An 11,712-nucleotide genomic window follows, 5' to 3' on the forward strand; every position below is an offset into this window, starting at 1 on the left:
CAGTTTCTCAAAATGTTAAACATAAAATTTCCATAGAAACCAACAATGTCATCCCAAGTTATAGGCTCAAGTGAAATGAAAATGCATAGCCACACAAAGACTTGTACACAAATATTCATAGGAACGTTGTTCATAATAGCCAAAAGCGGCCTGAATGTTCATCAATGGATGAATGGATAAATGAAAGTGGTATATCCATATAGTAGAATATTATTTGGCTATGTAAAGGAATGGGGTACTGACAGATGTTACAACATGGACCAATCTGAAAAGTTTAGGCTGAATTAAAGAAGATGGTCACAAAAAAACCACGTAGTATATAATTTCATTTGTATGAAATATGAAACAGGCAAATCTAGAGAATGGAAAGCAGATGAATGGTTTCTTAGGGCTAGACAGTGGGTAATTAGATAGGGGGTGATAACTAAAGGGTGCAGAATTTCTTTTCAAGGTGATGAAAATGTTCTAGAATTGTTTGTGGTGGTGGTTGCACTTATCTGTGAATATATTAAAACCTTTGAATTGTATGCTTTATTTTTATTTGTTTTTGTTTAAGTAGGCAGTATGCCCAAAGTAGGACTTGAAATCATGACCCCTGAGATCAAAAGTTGCATGCTCTACCGACTGAGCCCCCCAGGCACCTCTGTCATCGAGTTTTTAACAGTTACACTGAGATATAATTCTTTCACTATACAATTCACCCATTTAAAGTGTACAACATACCTGGCTGGCTCAGCTGGTAGTGTCCGACTCTGGGTTTCAGCTCAGGTCATCATCTCAGGGTCATGAGATTGAGCCCCAAGTCAGGCTCTGAGATCAGCAGGGAGTCTGCTTGTGATTCTCTGTCTCTCTCCCTCTGCCCCTTCCCTCCAGCTTGTGTGCACATGCTCGCTCTCTCTCTTTCTAAAATATATAAATAAATCTTTAAAAAAATACAGTAAGGAAAACAAAAAGATAAGTGCCAAATGTGATGGTACTTCAGGATAATTGGATGATCTAAATAATATATAAATTCTGTTCATCGTAGTAAGCAGCAACACACAGAAACCCTGAAATTAATTGATCTGTGTTCTGAGAATACAATTAGTTAATTAATTAATTATATTATGTATATATTCACCCAAATTTCATTGGACTTGTAATTTTCTTTAAAGCACTTGCCTTTGGTGGTGAGAACACATAGAGAGGATTCATGATATTCCTTGGCTATCAGGGTGACCAGACATATAAATAACTTCCATAGGGTCCAATAACATGACCTCAGAATTTGTTAATGAGGTCAGATAGAACTCACCCTCTGAATGAAAATTACCATAAAACAAATGAGCTCAGCCATTTAAAGGAGCCAACCTACCTAACAGATGGTTTATAAATGTGTTTTTGAGATACTTAGAAACCACCAGTCAGATGCTCTAAACAGGACCTGGTCTGTAAGTGTGTGTGGGGGTCTCTAAGTGTGGGGGGGTGGTCATAGCCCTGAGACAGGCTCTGAGTTCTCTACAAGCCTCTGCCATCATCAGGAGACCATATCCACGAGAATTAGTCTGAGTACAGTCTCTGAACCTCTGGCTTTGGCCTCTGATCTACTTCAGGCTTTCTCTTGTTTTCCTTCCTGTTGTCACTTCCTATCTTTCAGCCTCAATACCTGATTTGGTCATACTTGTAACACCTCTTCTAGCTGTTGAAGCAGGCTGCAGCATCTAAGGCAGATCTTTCAGTATCTCCTCCCCTGCCCCAGCCCGCGTCCTGTCTCAATGCTAACAGCACTGCCTGATCTTGCTCAGGTACCCGATGCATATAGGACTGTGGGGACACATCTGCAGGAAAGCCTTCCCAGAATGTGAGTTAACCTACTTATGTGTTTTGTCTGGTGAATGATGTGCTGAAAGAAAGGGGATATTCTGCATAGAATATAGAAATAAAGAGAGCAGAAGGATAAACCTGCCTGTGGATCCCCAGGATGGTCAAGAGGTGAGGTCTCTTTCTGACTCACTGTCCCATGTGTTCTGGAATTTTTAGCAAACATGGCTTCAGAAGGCAAATGGCCCTGTCAGGTGACAGGAGCTTTATGACACCACTGATTTTAACCATTTGATTTCTTGTGGTCTGATTCCCATGCTTACCCAATATTCATCCAAGTGGTAGAGTCATTTGGTCTCTTGGGTATGTATTTCTACAGGGAAAAACATGTGCTGACTGACTCACATAAGTAGTCCTATTTGGAGATCTCCTATTTCTCACTGTAATTTAATAAATTGATACTGTGGTCTCCAGTAAGCTAGCAGTCTCCTGAATCTAATTGTGTCTGGGTTTCATGCTGAACTCCCATGTCCCAGCCTCCAAACTGAATCCCATTACCCATGAGGCACTGCTGGCAAGAATCACTGGCCTCTTTCTCAAGTTTCTATTAATGCAACCACTGTTTTTTTTTTAATAAAATAAAATAAATGCAATCACTGCTTCTCAAAGAGAGACATAGTCTAGAAGAATTATAAACTAAATGCCAGGAAGGCACAGACTCCGAGGGACTGATACGTCTCGAGTGGAAGGGAAGTGGCTGCTAAAGAAAACCCGACAGAGGAAATACTTGAGTTTTCAAGGAATTTTTATTTGGTGTAATACTTTGAGGATCGTTTTTCTAATTATAAAAGTAATGCATGTTCAATGTTGGACATTTTAAAAGTACAGGAAAGCATAAATAGGAGAAACTGGAAAAGATGATCAAAATGTAGGCAGTTGAGGGGCAGCTGGGTGGCTCAGTGGTTGAGCATCTGCCTTAGGCTCTGGTCGTGATCCTAGGGTCCTGGGATCAAGTACCACATGAGGCTCCCTGTGGGGAGCCTGCTTCTCCATCTGCCTATGTCTCTGCCTCTCTCTCTATGCCTCTCTATGAATAAATAAATAAAATCTTTAAAAAATAAAAATTAAAAAAAATGTAGGCACCTGAAGAAGTCAGAAAATAGCTTCTACAAGACACTCTTTCCTGAAGTTTTTTTTAATTTTTTTTTAGTGATAGTCACACACACAGAGAGAGAGAAAGAGAGAGAGAGGCAGAGACACAGGCAGAGGGAGAAGCAGGCTCCAGGCACCGGGCGCCGGACGTGGGACTCGATCCCGGGTCTCTAGGATCGCGCCCTGGGCCAAAGGCAGGCGCTAAACCGCTGCGCCATCCAGGGTTCCCTCCTGAAGTTTTTTTAAAAAGATTTTATTTATTTATTCAAGAGAGCTAGCGAGTGAATGAGAGAGCACCAGCAGGGGAGGGGTAGAGAGAGAGAGGGAGAGGGAGAAGTAGACTCCCTGCTGAGCAGGGAGCCAGATTTGGACTTAGGGCTTGATCCCAGGAGCCCGAGATCATGATCTGAACCAAAGGCAGACACTTAACTGACTGAGCCACCCAGGCACCCCTTTCCTGAAGTTTTATAAGCAATTTTTCCAACATTGGCTGCACGTGGTCACTTAATCCCAGAGTAAAAATGCACTGACATATAAGTGGGGCTGAATTCAAATAGAGGCAAAACCCAAAAGTTTGGCTTTAGGGTGATTCTAAACTTCCCAGTTTAGATCTTTTATCTTACTTTTTCTCAAAGGTTACCCGGAACCCACCTGCACCAGAAGCATCTGGGCAACTGATGTGAAAATGCAGATTCCAAGGCCCCCGCCAAAGACCTACTGAATGAGAATTTCTGGGGTGGGACCAATAATCTGCATTTTAACACACTCCTTAGGTTATTTTTACCTGCATCAGAGTTTGGGAACCACTTCTAACAAAGCTCTGTGGGGTGATGAAAATGGTGATTTGGTGATGCGAATGTAGGTACTTTTTTTTTTTTTAAGATTTGTTTATTCATTCGAGAGAAAGAGAGAGAGAGAGAAAGAGAGAGCACATGGTGCACAGGGCAAGGGAGAGGGGAAAAGGGAGAAGCAGACTCCTTGCTGAGTGTGGAGCCTGACCTGGGGCTCATTCCCACCACCCTGAGATCATGAGCTGAGCTGAAATCAAGAGTGGGAGGCTTAAGCCGCTGAGCCACCCAGGTGCCCCAAATGTGGGTACTTTAAAACACATCTGGGGATGCCTGGGTGGCTCAGTGGTTGAGCGCCTTCCTTTGGCTCAGGGCATGATCCCTGGTCCAGGATCAAGCCCTGTATTGGGCTCCCTGCAGGGAGCCTGCTTCTCCCTCTGCCTATGTCTCTGCCTCTCTGTGTGTGTCTCTCATGAATAAATAAATAGAATCTTTTTAAAAACAAACAAACAAACAAACACATCTGAAGAAATCGGGACCCTTGCGTGCTGCTGGTGGGGATGTAAAATAGTCTGACACTCTGAGGAACAATATGCAGTTCCTCAAAAATGTAAACATGGAATTACCATATGATCCAGCAATTCCTTTTGTGGGGAAATACCCCAAAGATTCAAAAGCAAGAACTGAGAAAGATTTTGCTACATCCATGTTCATAGCAGCATCATTCACAGTAGCCAACAGGTAGAAGCCAAGTGTTTTGTCAACAGATGAGTGGATAAACAGAATGTAGTCTATACACACATGGACTGTTATAGAGCCTGAAAAGGAATGAAATTCTGACACGTTACAATATGTTACAGACCTTCAAGGCATTATGCTAAGTAAAAGAAGCCAGTCACAAAAGGACAAATATTCTAAGATTCCACTTATACAGGGTACCTAGAGGAGTCACATTCACAGAGATGGGAAACAGAGACAGTTGCCAGAGACTGTAGGGGAGACAGGAAATGAGGAGTTGGCGTTTAATAGGTATGGAACTTGGGGAACATTAAAAAGTTCTGGAAATGGATAGTAGTTACGGTTGCACAGCAAGGAATACACTTCATACTACAGAACTGTGCACTTACAGAAATGGTTAAAATGGTACATTTTATGTTATGTATATTTTACCCAGATTAAACACACACACACACACACACACACACACACACACACACACACATCTGAGACCAGTGATTCTTTTACTTTGTCTGAAGTGAAAAATCAGAAAGGCTTTACCCAGGGGGGCAGCCACAAAAGTGTGGGCCAGGTTCAAGCCCAAATGCAGAAGGTTTTAACCGTCTCACAAAATATCCAGGTTTCCCAGAAGACGAGTTTCCAATTTGCTTCTGGGTGTGATTTAAAGTGCCCAGTTCGGACTGCAAATCTAGATCTGGTTAGTGAAAAGTCACCAGTGTCCCTGATTGGCCCAGCAGGAAGAGGAATTACAGCTCTGAGCTCAAAGCAGAAACAAAAGCCAGCAAAAGAATGCTCTTTTTTCCTGGGGTTTGAAAACGTTAGTTAACAGCTACATGAAGCTGTAATTACTTATGTCTCCTACTAAAAAGCCCTGGATTTAGAAAGCCGTTGTTCTCAGGGCAGTGTTGGTTGCTGCCAATCTATATTTTCCCTCTTCTTTACTGTTGGGAAACTGACCAATTTCACTACATAAAGGGGGCAGAGTCGAGTGGTTTGCAAGCTATTTAGAGCAATTTTTTGACATGTACAGGCTGCTTTAGCAAAAAGCTTTGGAAGGCTGGAGGTAGTCATTGGTGAATTTCTAAACTCAATAAACCATTATACAATCTCTCTAATACTACTTTTTAAAAAGATCAGAACTATGGATTTCTAAACCTTGAGACTTAGTTTTTCAAATGCAAGCAGTGAACAAGCGACAGCATCATGTCGGACCTCCTTGAGTAAAGTGAGATGAACTTGTTTTGGTTTTTGTTTTTAGAAAAACAAAATAAGCCTGCCCTTATTTCCAGGCTCACTGGCGACATGCCTCTTCGATCCGCTGAGCAGTCCGCCCTCAGCAAACCAACTCCCCGAGGCCCATGTAACAAGACATGCTCTTGCCACATTGTTAGCTGTTCAGAGAATGAACAATAGAAATGGACTACATGGCACATGCCAGTGAGGATTCTTTTTAAATGTGTCATATAGGGCAGCCCGGGTGGCTCAGTGGTTTGGTGCCGCCTTTGTCCCAGGGCCGGATCCTGGAGACCCAGGATCGAGTCCCACGTCGGGCTCCCTGCATGGAGCCTGCTTCTCCCTCTGCCTGTGTCTCTGCCTCTCTCTCTGTGTCTCTCATGAATAAATAAATAAAATCTTTTTAAAAAAGTGTTATATATACGTGGAGAATGATCTAAAGGAAACACATTCAAATTTCAGTCTTATCTCTAGGTTTGAAGCTTGGGAGTGAGGTTTATTTATGTGCATGTGTCGATTTAAATCTGTTCTGTGGGGTGCCCTAGGTGGCTCAGTAGGTTAGGTGTCTGCCTTCGGCTCAGGTCATGATCCTGGGGTCGTGGGATCGAGTCCCACATCGGGCTCCCTGCTCGGCGAGGAGCCTGCTTCTCCCTCTCCCTCTGCTGCTCCCCCTGCTTGTTCTCTGTCTGTCAAATAAATAAATAAATAAAATCTTTTTTTAACATCTGTATTTTCTAAAATGTTCTATGATAAGCATATAATTCTTTTGTAACCAAATGCAAATGGATGCATGTTATTTAAAACAAAAGGATAATGAGTTCGCCTCTGGATCTGTTTTCTTTGCGGTTGGTGTCTTCCGTTACATGCCCTCGTTGTGAACTATCATGCTGACATGTGGGCATGAATCTTGCCTTCTGTCTCCTCCTGGCAGCCCCTGTACCTGACCTGTGATTCTCTGTATGTGCCTTAAACTTGCTATCAGCTCTCTGAGGCCCTGCCATCCTGGCTACCAGCCACAGGCCGCGTACTTCCTCCACCCTGACTGTGGTCGCCCGTGGCCTTCCCCATCTTGCCTTCATTTTCTGTGGCCGCTGCTGTGGCTCAGCGCAAAGGCAGGGACGGAGGCATAGGTTTTGGGTTTTTTTCTTTCACAGACGTGTCCTTGTATTGTCAGCGTGTTAGTCTGCTCAGGCTGCTGTAACAAAATGACACAGCCTGTGTCACTGGAACAACAGACTTTTTTTTCTTTACAGTTTTGGAGGTTAGGAGTCTAAAATCGAGGTGTCGGCAGGGCTTGGTTTCCTCTGAGGCTTCTCTCCTTGGTCTGCAGACTGCTGCCTTATCTCCGGGTCCTCACTGGATTTTCCTCTGTGCATGGGCCCCTGCTGTCTCCTCTTAAAAGGACACCCATCACATTGGCTCAGAGGCTGTCCTAACCACCTCATTTTAACTTAATCACCTCTTTAAACTACCTCCAGATATAGTCACATTCTAAGGTACTGGGAGTTAGGGCTTCAACATATGAATTTAGAGAAGGCATAGTTCAGTCCATAATAGTCAGGGTTCTTAGCTGTCAACAAAACTCATCCTAAGTAGTTTGAGCAGAAATGCCACTTATAAAAGGATAGTAAGTAGCTCACAGAATCTCCTGGAGGACTGGAGAATCTGGCAGAGACTTTCCACAGCCCAGACAGGACCCAAACCACATCTCAAGATTGCTTCTGTGGAGACACTACAGCCACCACCGATTGGCCCAGAAAGTTCCCACTAGGATTTTGGCCACCTCTCTCTGCTTCTGATGAACAAATGCCGCTCAGCCACGGATTTCCCATATGCATGCCTTCTAATGTCTCTGGCTTCTGGACAGAAATTTCACTGCTATTGTTCTGCGTGGTCATGAAGAACCTCCATCAAAGGTTTGTGCCTTAGCTGCGGGCCAAGCTGGGAAAATGAGCCATTGTCTTCCACTTTGGGGGAGGGAGAAATAGAGTCAAGAGGTAGGAAATACCTAAGTATAGGAAGGCTTTGAAAAGGTGCCTGGCAGCCAAAAGCAAGAAAAATATCTATCACACTGCAGATAAAGATATTTAAGAGCACAGAGTTACATTCCAAAATGGATCCCACCCCCTCTTTCCACCTTGAGTTCTTTTTTGATTTTTACATGGTTCTATTTCTAATTAGAAAGTAATACGTGCTCAATGAAAGAAAATTTGAAAATTCAAAAGAACACAAAGAAAAAGATCTTATTTTTCTAATTTTTTAAAGACTTATTTACTTGAGAGAGAGAGAGTGCACACAAGCATGGGAGGGAAGGGCAGAGGAAGACGGAGTCCCAGATGAGCACAGAGCCCAATGGGGGGTTCCATCTCCTGACCCTGAGATTATGGCCTGAGCTGAAATCAAGAGTCACATGCTTACCTAACTGAGCCACCCAGGCACCCTAAAGAAAAGAATTTTAAATGCTTAAAATCTTACCTCCCAGAGATCAACTCTGTTGTGATTTTAGTATGTGGCCTCCCATTCTTTTTTCTTTTTTTTTTTTAATGTGTATGTACAATACAGACTACTATGTAGGCCATTCTGTAGTCTTCTGCTTTTACTTATCAATATGTCATGAGTGCTGGGTTTTCTGAGTCAATTTCCCCCCAAATCACTTTACACTATTAAGGAGCCTGACAGCCTTTAACTTAGCCTATATCAAAGTTAGAATTTTTTTCACTGGGAAGAGCTAATTTTTATATGTATCTTTCCTCAAGTTGTCCTTCCTGGGAAAAAAGATATTTGCAAATGACCTATCAGATAAAGGACTAGTATCCAAGATCTATAAAGAACTTATTAAACTCAACAGCAATGAAACAAACAATGAAATCATGAAATGAGCAAAAGACATGAAGAGAAATCTCACAGAGGAAGACATAGACATGGCCAAAAAGCACATGAGAAAATGCTCCGCATCACTTGCCATCAGGGAAATACAAATCAAAACCACAATGAGATACCACCTCACACCAGCGAGAATGGGGAAAATTAACAAGGCAGGAAACCACAAATGTTGGAGAGGATGTGGAGAAAAGGGAACCCTCTTACACTGTTGGTGGGAATGTGAACTGGTGCAGCCACTCTGGACAAGTGTGTGGAGGTTCCTCAAAGAGTTAAAAATAGACCTGCCCTACGACCCAGCAATTGCACTGCTGGGGATTTACCCCAAAGATTCAGATGTAATGAAACGTGGGGACACCTGCACCCCGATGTTTCTAGCAGCAATGGCCACGATAGCCAAACTGTGGAAGGAGCCTCGGTGTCCATCGACAGATGAATGGATAAAGAAGATGTGGTCTATGTATACAATGGAATATTCCTCAGCCATTAGACACGACGAATACCCACCATTTGCTTCGACGTGGATGGAACTGGAGGGTATTATGCTGAGTGAAGTAAGCCAGTCGGAGAAGGACAAACATTATATGTTCTCATTCATTTGGGGAATATAAATAATAGTGAATGGGAATAAAGGGGAAGGGGGAAGAAATGTGTGGGAAATATCAGAAAGGGAGACAGAACATAAAGACTCCTAACTCTGGGAAACGAACTAGGGGTGGTGGAAGGGGAGGAGGGCGGGGGGTGGGGGTGAGTGGGTGACGGGCACTGAGGAGGGCACTTGACGTTATTCTGTATGTTGGCAAATTGAATTCTAATTAAAAAATAAAATAAAATAAAATAAAATAAAATAGTTTAAGTAACTATGAAAAAAATACAATAATAACAAAACCAGGCTGTTGGCCTGCACGGCGTCCGGAGCTGCCAAGGGAGGCAGCACCCCGCCCCCCCAGCCAGGCCCCGCCCCGCCCACGCCCCGCCACGCCCTTCTCCAACAGCCACAACGCGTTGAAGGAGGAGCTCCCCTCGCCCCCGACCTCGCGGCCACCGCAACCACACGGCCAGGGTGCGCCCCCCCCCCCCCCCCCCCCGCTGTACTTGGAGCTGCGCGCCCAGAGCGCGCGAGCGGCCTCCCGCTGGACGACGTCATCCAGACCGGCGTGGACAACCCGGGCCACCCCTACATCATGACCGTGGGCTGCGCGGCCGGCGACGAGGAGTCACATGACGTGTGCAAGGAGCTCTTTGACCCCATCCTCGAGGGCCGGCCCGGTGGCGACGAGCACAAGACCGGCCTCAACCCCGACAACCTGCAGGGCGGCGACGACCCGACCCCAACTATGTGCTGAGCTCGCGGGTGCGCACGGGTCGCAGCATCCGCGGCTTCCGCCTCCCCCCGCACTGTGCCCTCGGGAAGCTCGCGGTGGAAGCTCCGGCGAGCCTGGCCGGCGACCCGGCCCCGGTACTACGCGCTCAAGAGCAGGACCGAGGCGGAGCAGCAGCAGCTCATCGCCGACCACGTCCTCTTCGACAAGCCCGTGTCGCCCCTGCTCCTGGCCTCGACTCCTGTCCACGACTGGCCGGACGCCCGCGGCATCTGGCACAACGACAATAAGACCTTCCCGATGTGGGTCGACGAGGAAGACACCTGCGGGTCATCTCCATGCAGAAAGGGGGCAACATGAAGGAGGTGTTCCCGCGGTTCTGCAACGGCCTCACCCGGATTGAAGCACTCTTCAAGTCAAAGAATTACGAATTCACGTGGAACCCTCACCTGGGCTACATCCTCACCTGCCCATCCAACCTGGGCACAGGCCTGCGGGCAGGTGTGCACATCAAGCTGCCCCACCTGGGCAAGCATGAGAAGTTCCCGGAGGCGCTCAAGCGGCTACGGCTTCAGAAACGAGGCACAGGTGGTGTGGACACAGCTGCCGTGGGGGGCGTCTTTGAGGTCTCCGACGCAGACCGCCTGGGCTTCTCAGAGGTGGAGCTGGTACAGGTGGTGGTGGACGGTGTGAAGCTGCTCATCGAGATGGAGCAGAGGCTGGAGCAGGGCCAGGCCATCCATGACCTCGTGCCTGCCCAGAAGTGAGGCCCCAGCCGCACCTGCACCACCACCAGCCCCGCTGCTTCCGAACTTACTGCCGGCGCACTGCCAGCCATGCACCCCTCTGATGTTCGCCACTTGGCAGCTGAGCCCTTAGCCTCACTATAGAGACTTCTGTCGCCCTTGGTAGAGTTTACTTTTGTGATGGCTAAGATGTTGCTGATGCTGAAATAAACTAGGGTTTCGGCCTGCTACGAAAACAAAACAAAACACACACACAAAGAATATCTTGAATTTTTCTTTTCTTCAAGTGAAGATCCTCCTGTGACCTTATTTATAAGGCTGTTCCAGCCGATGGTGATTGGCTGTTATTATATTCACCCAAATTAAAATGACTACGGACATTTGTAGTTATTAATATCTTATTGTATCTTTTGACACCTTATCTAATAGCTGATGGATACAAGTGATGTTTGTATTAACCAGAGAACACCTAACATCTTTTAGACTCTCCTTGTCACATCTTACATGCACAGATGATTTGATGTTCCCATTTTGTTCATGAAGAGGTCATGAGGGACCCAAGAAGGCACATAGATCTTTCCCAAAAGACTTGCCACTCTTTTGGGATCTGGTACAAGCTCTAGGATTAGAGGTCCATAAATTCATCCCTGTATTCACCCCAAAGTTCCTGATTATATTTGAATGATATCTGGGCTTGTCAGTTTTTTTTCTCTCTCTTTTTTAAGATTTTATTTATTTATTCATGAGAGACACAGAGAGAGAGGCAGAGACATAGGCAGAGCCTGATGCGGGACTCCATCCCAGGACCCTGGATCATGACCTGAGCCAAAGGCAGACACTCAACCACTGAGCCACCCAGGCATCCCTGGGCTTGTCAGTTTTTCATCTCCAAGACTCCTGTATTGACCAGTGAAAACCAAAAGTCAGGTACCATTCTTTATAGAGGTACTATGCACTTATTCAAGAAAGCTACTGAAATCTGTGTTTGAAAATCCCAAATTCATGATGAACCTTCAGTCTCATCTTTTTTTTTTTTCCTGGCCTAGAGTAGGC

General features: G+C 45.3%; 1 pseudogene; it reads left to right on the top strand.

Moving 5' to 3' along the window:
- The first annotated feature begins 4,356 nt into the window (after positions 1–4,356).
- On the top strand, positions 4,357–10,858 carry LOC112673219 (creatine kinase B-type-like; annotated as a pseudogene).
- Positions 10,859–11,712: the final 854 nt, after the last annotated feature.

The sequence above is a fragment of the Canis lupus genome, chromosome X (genome assembly GCF_003254725.2).
Source record: "Canis lupus dingo isolate Sandy chromosome X, ASM325472v2, whole genome shotgun sequence".
Lineage (NCBI taxonomy): Eukaryota > Metazoa > Chordata > Mammalia > Carnivora > Canidae > Canis > Canis lupus.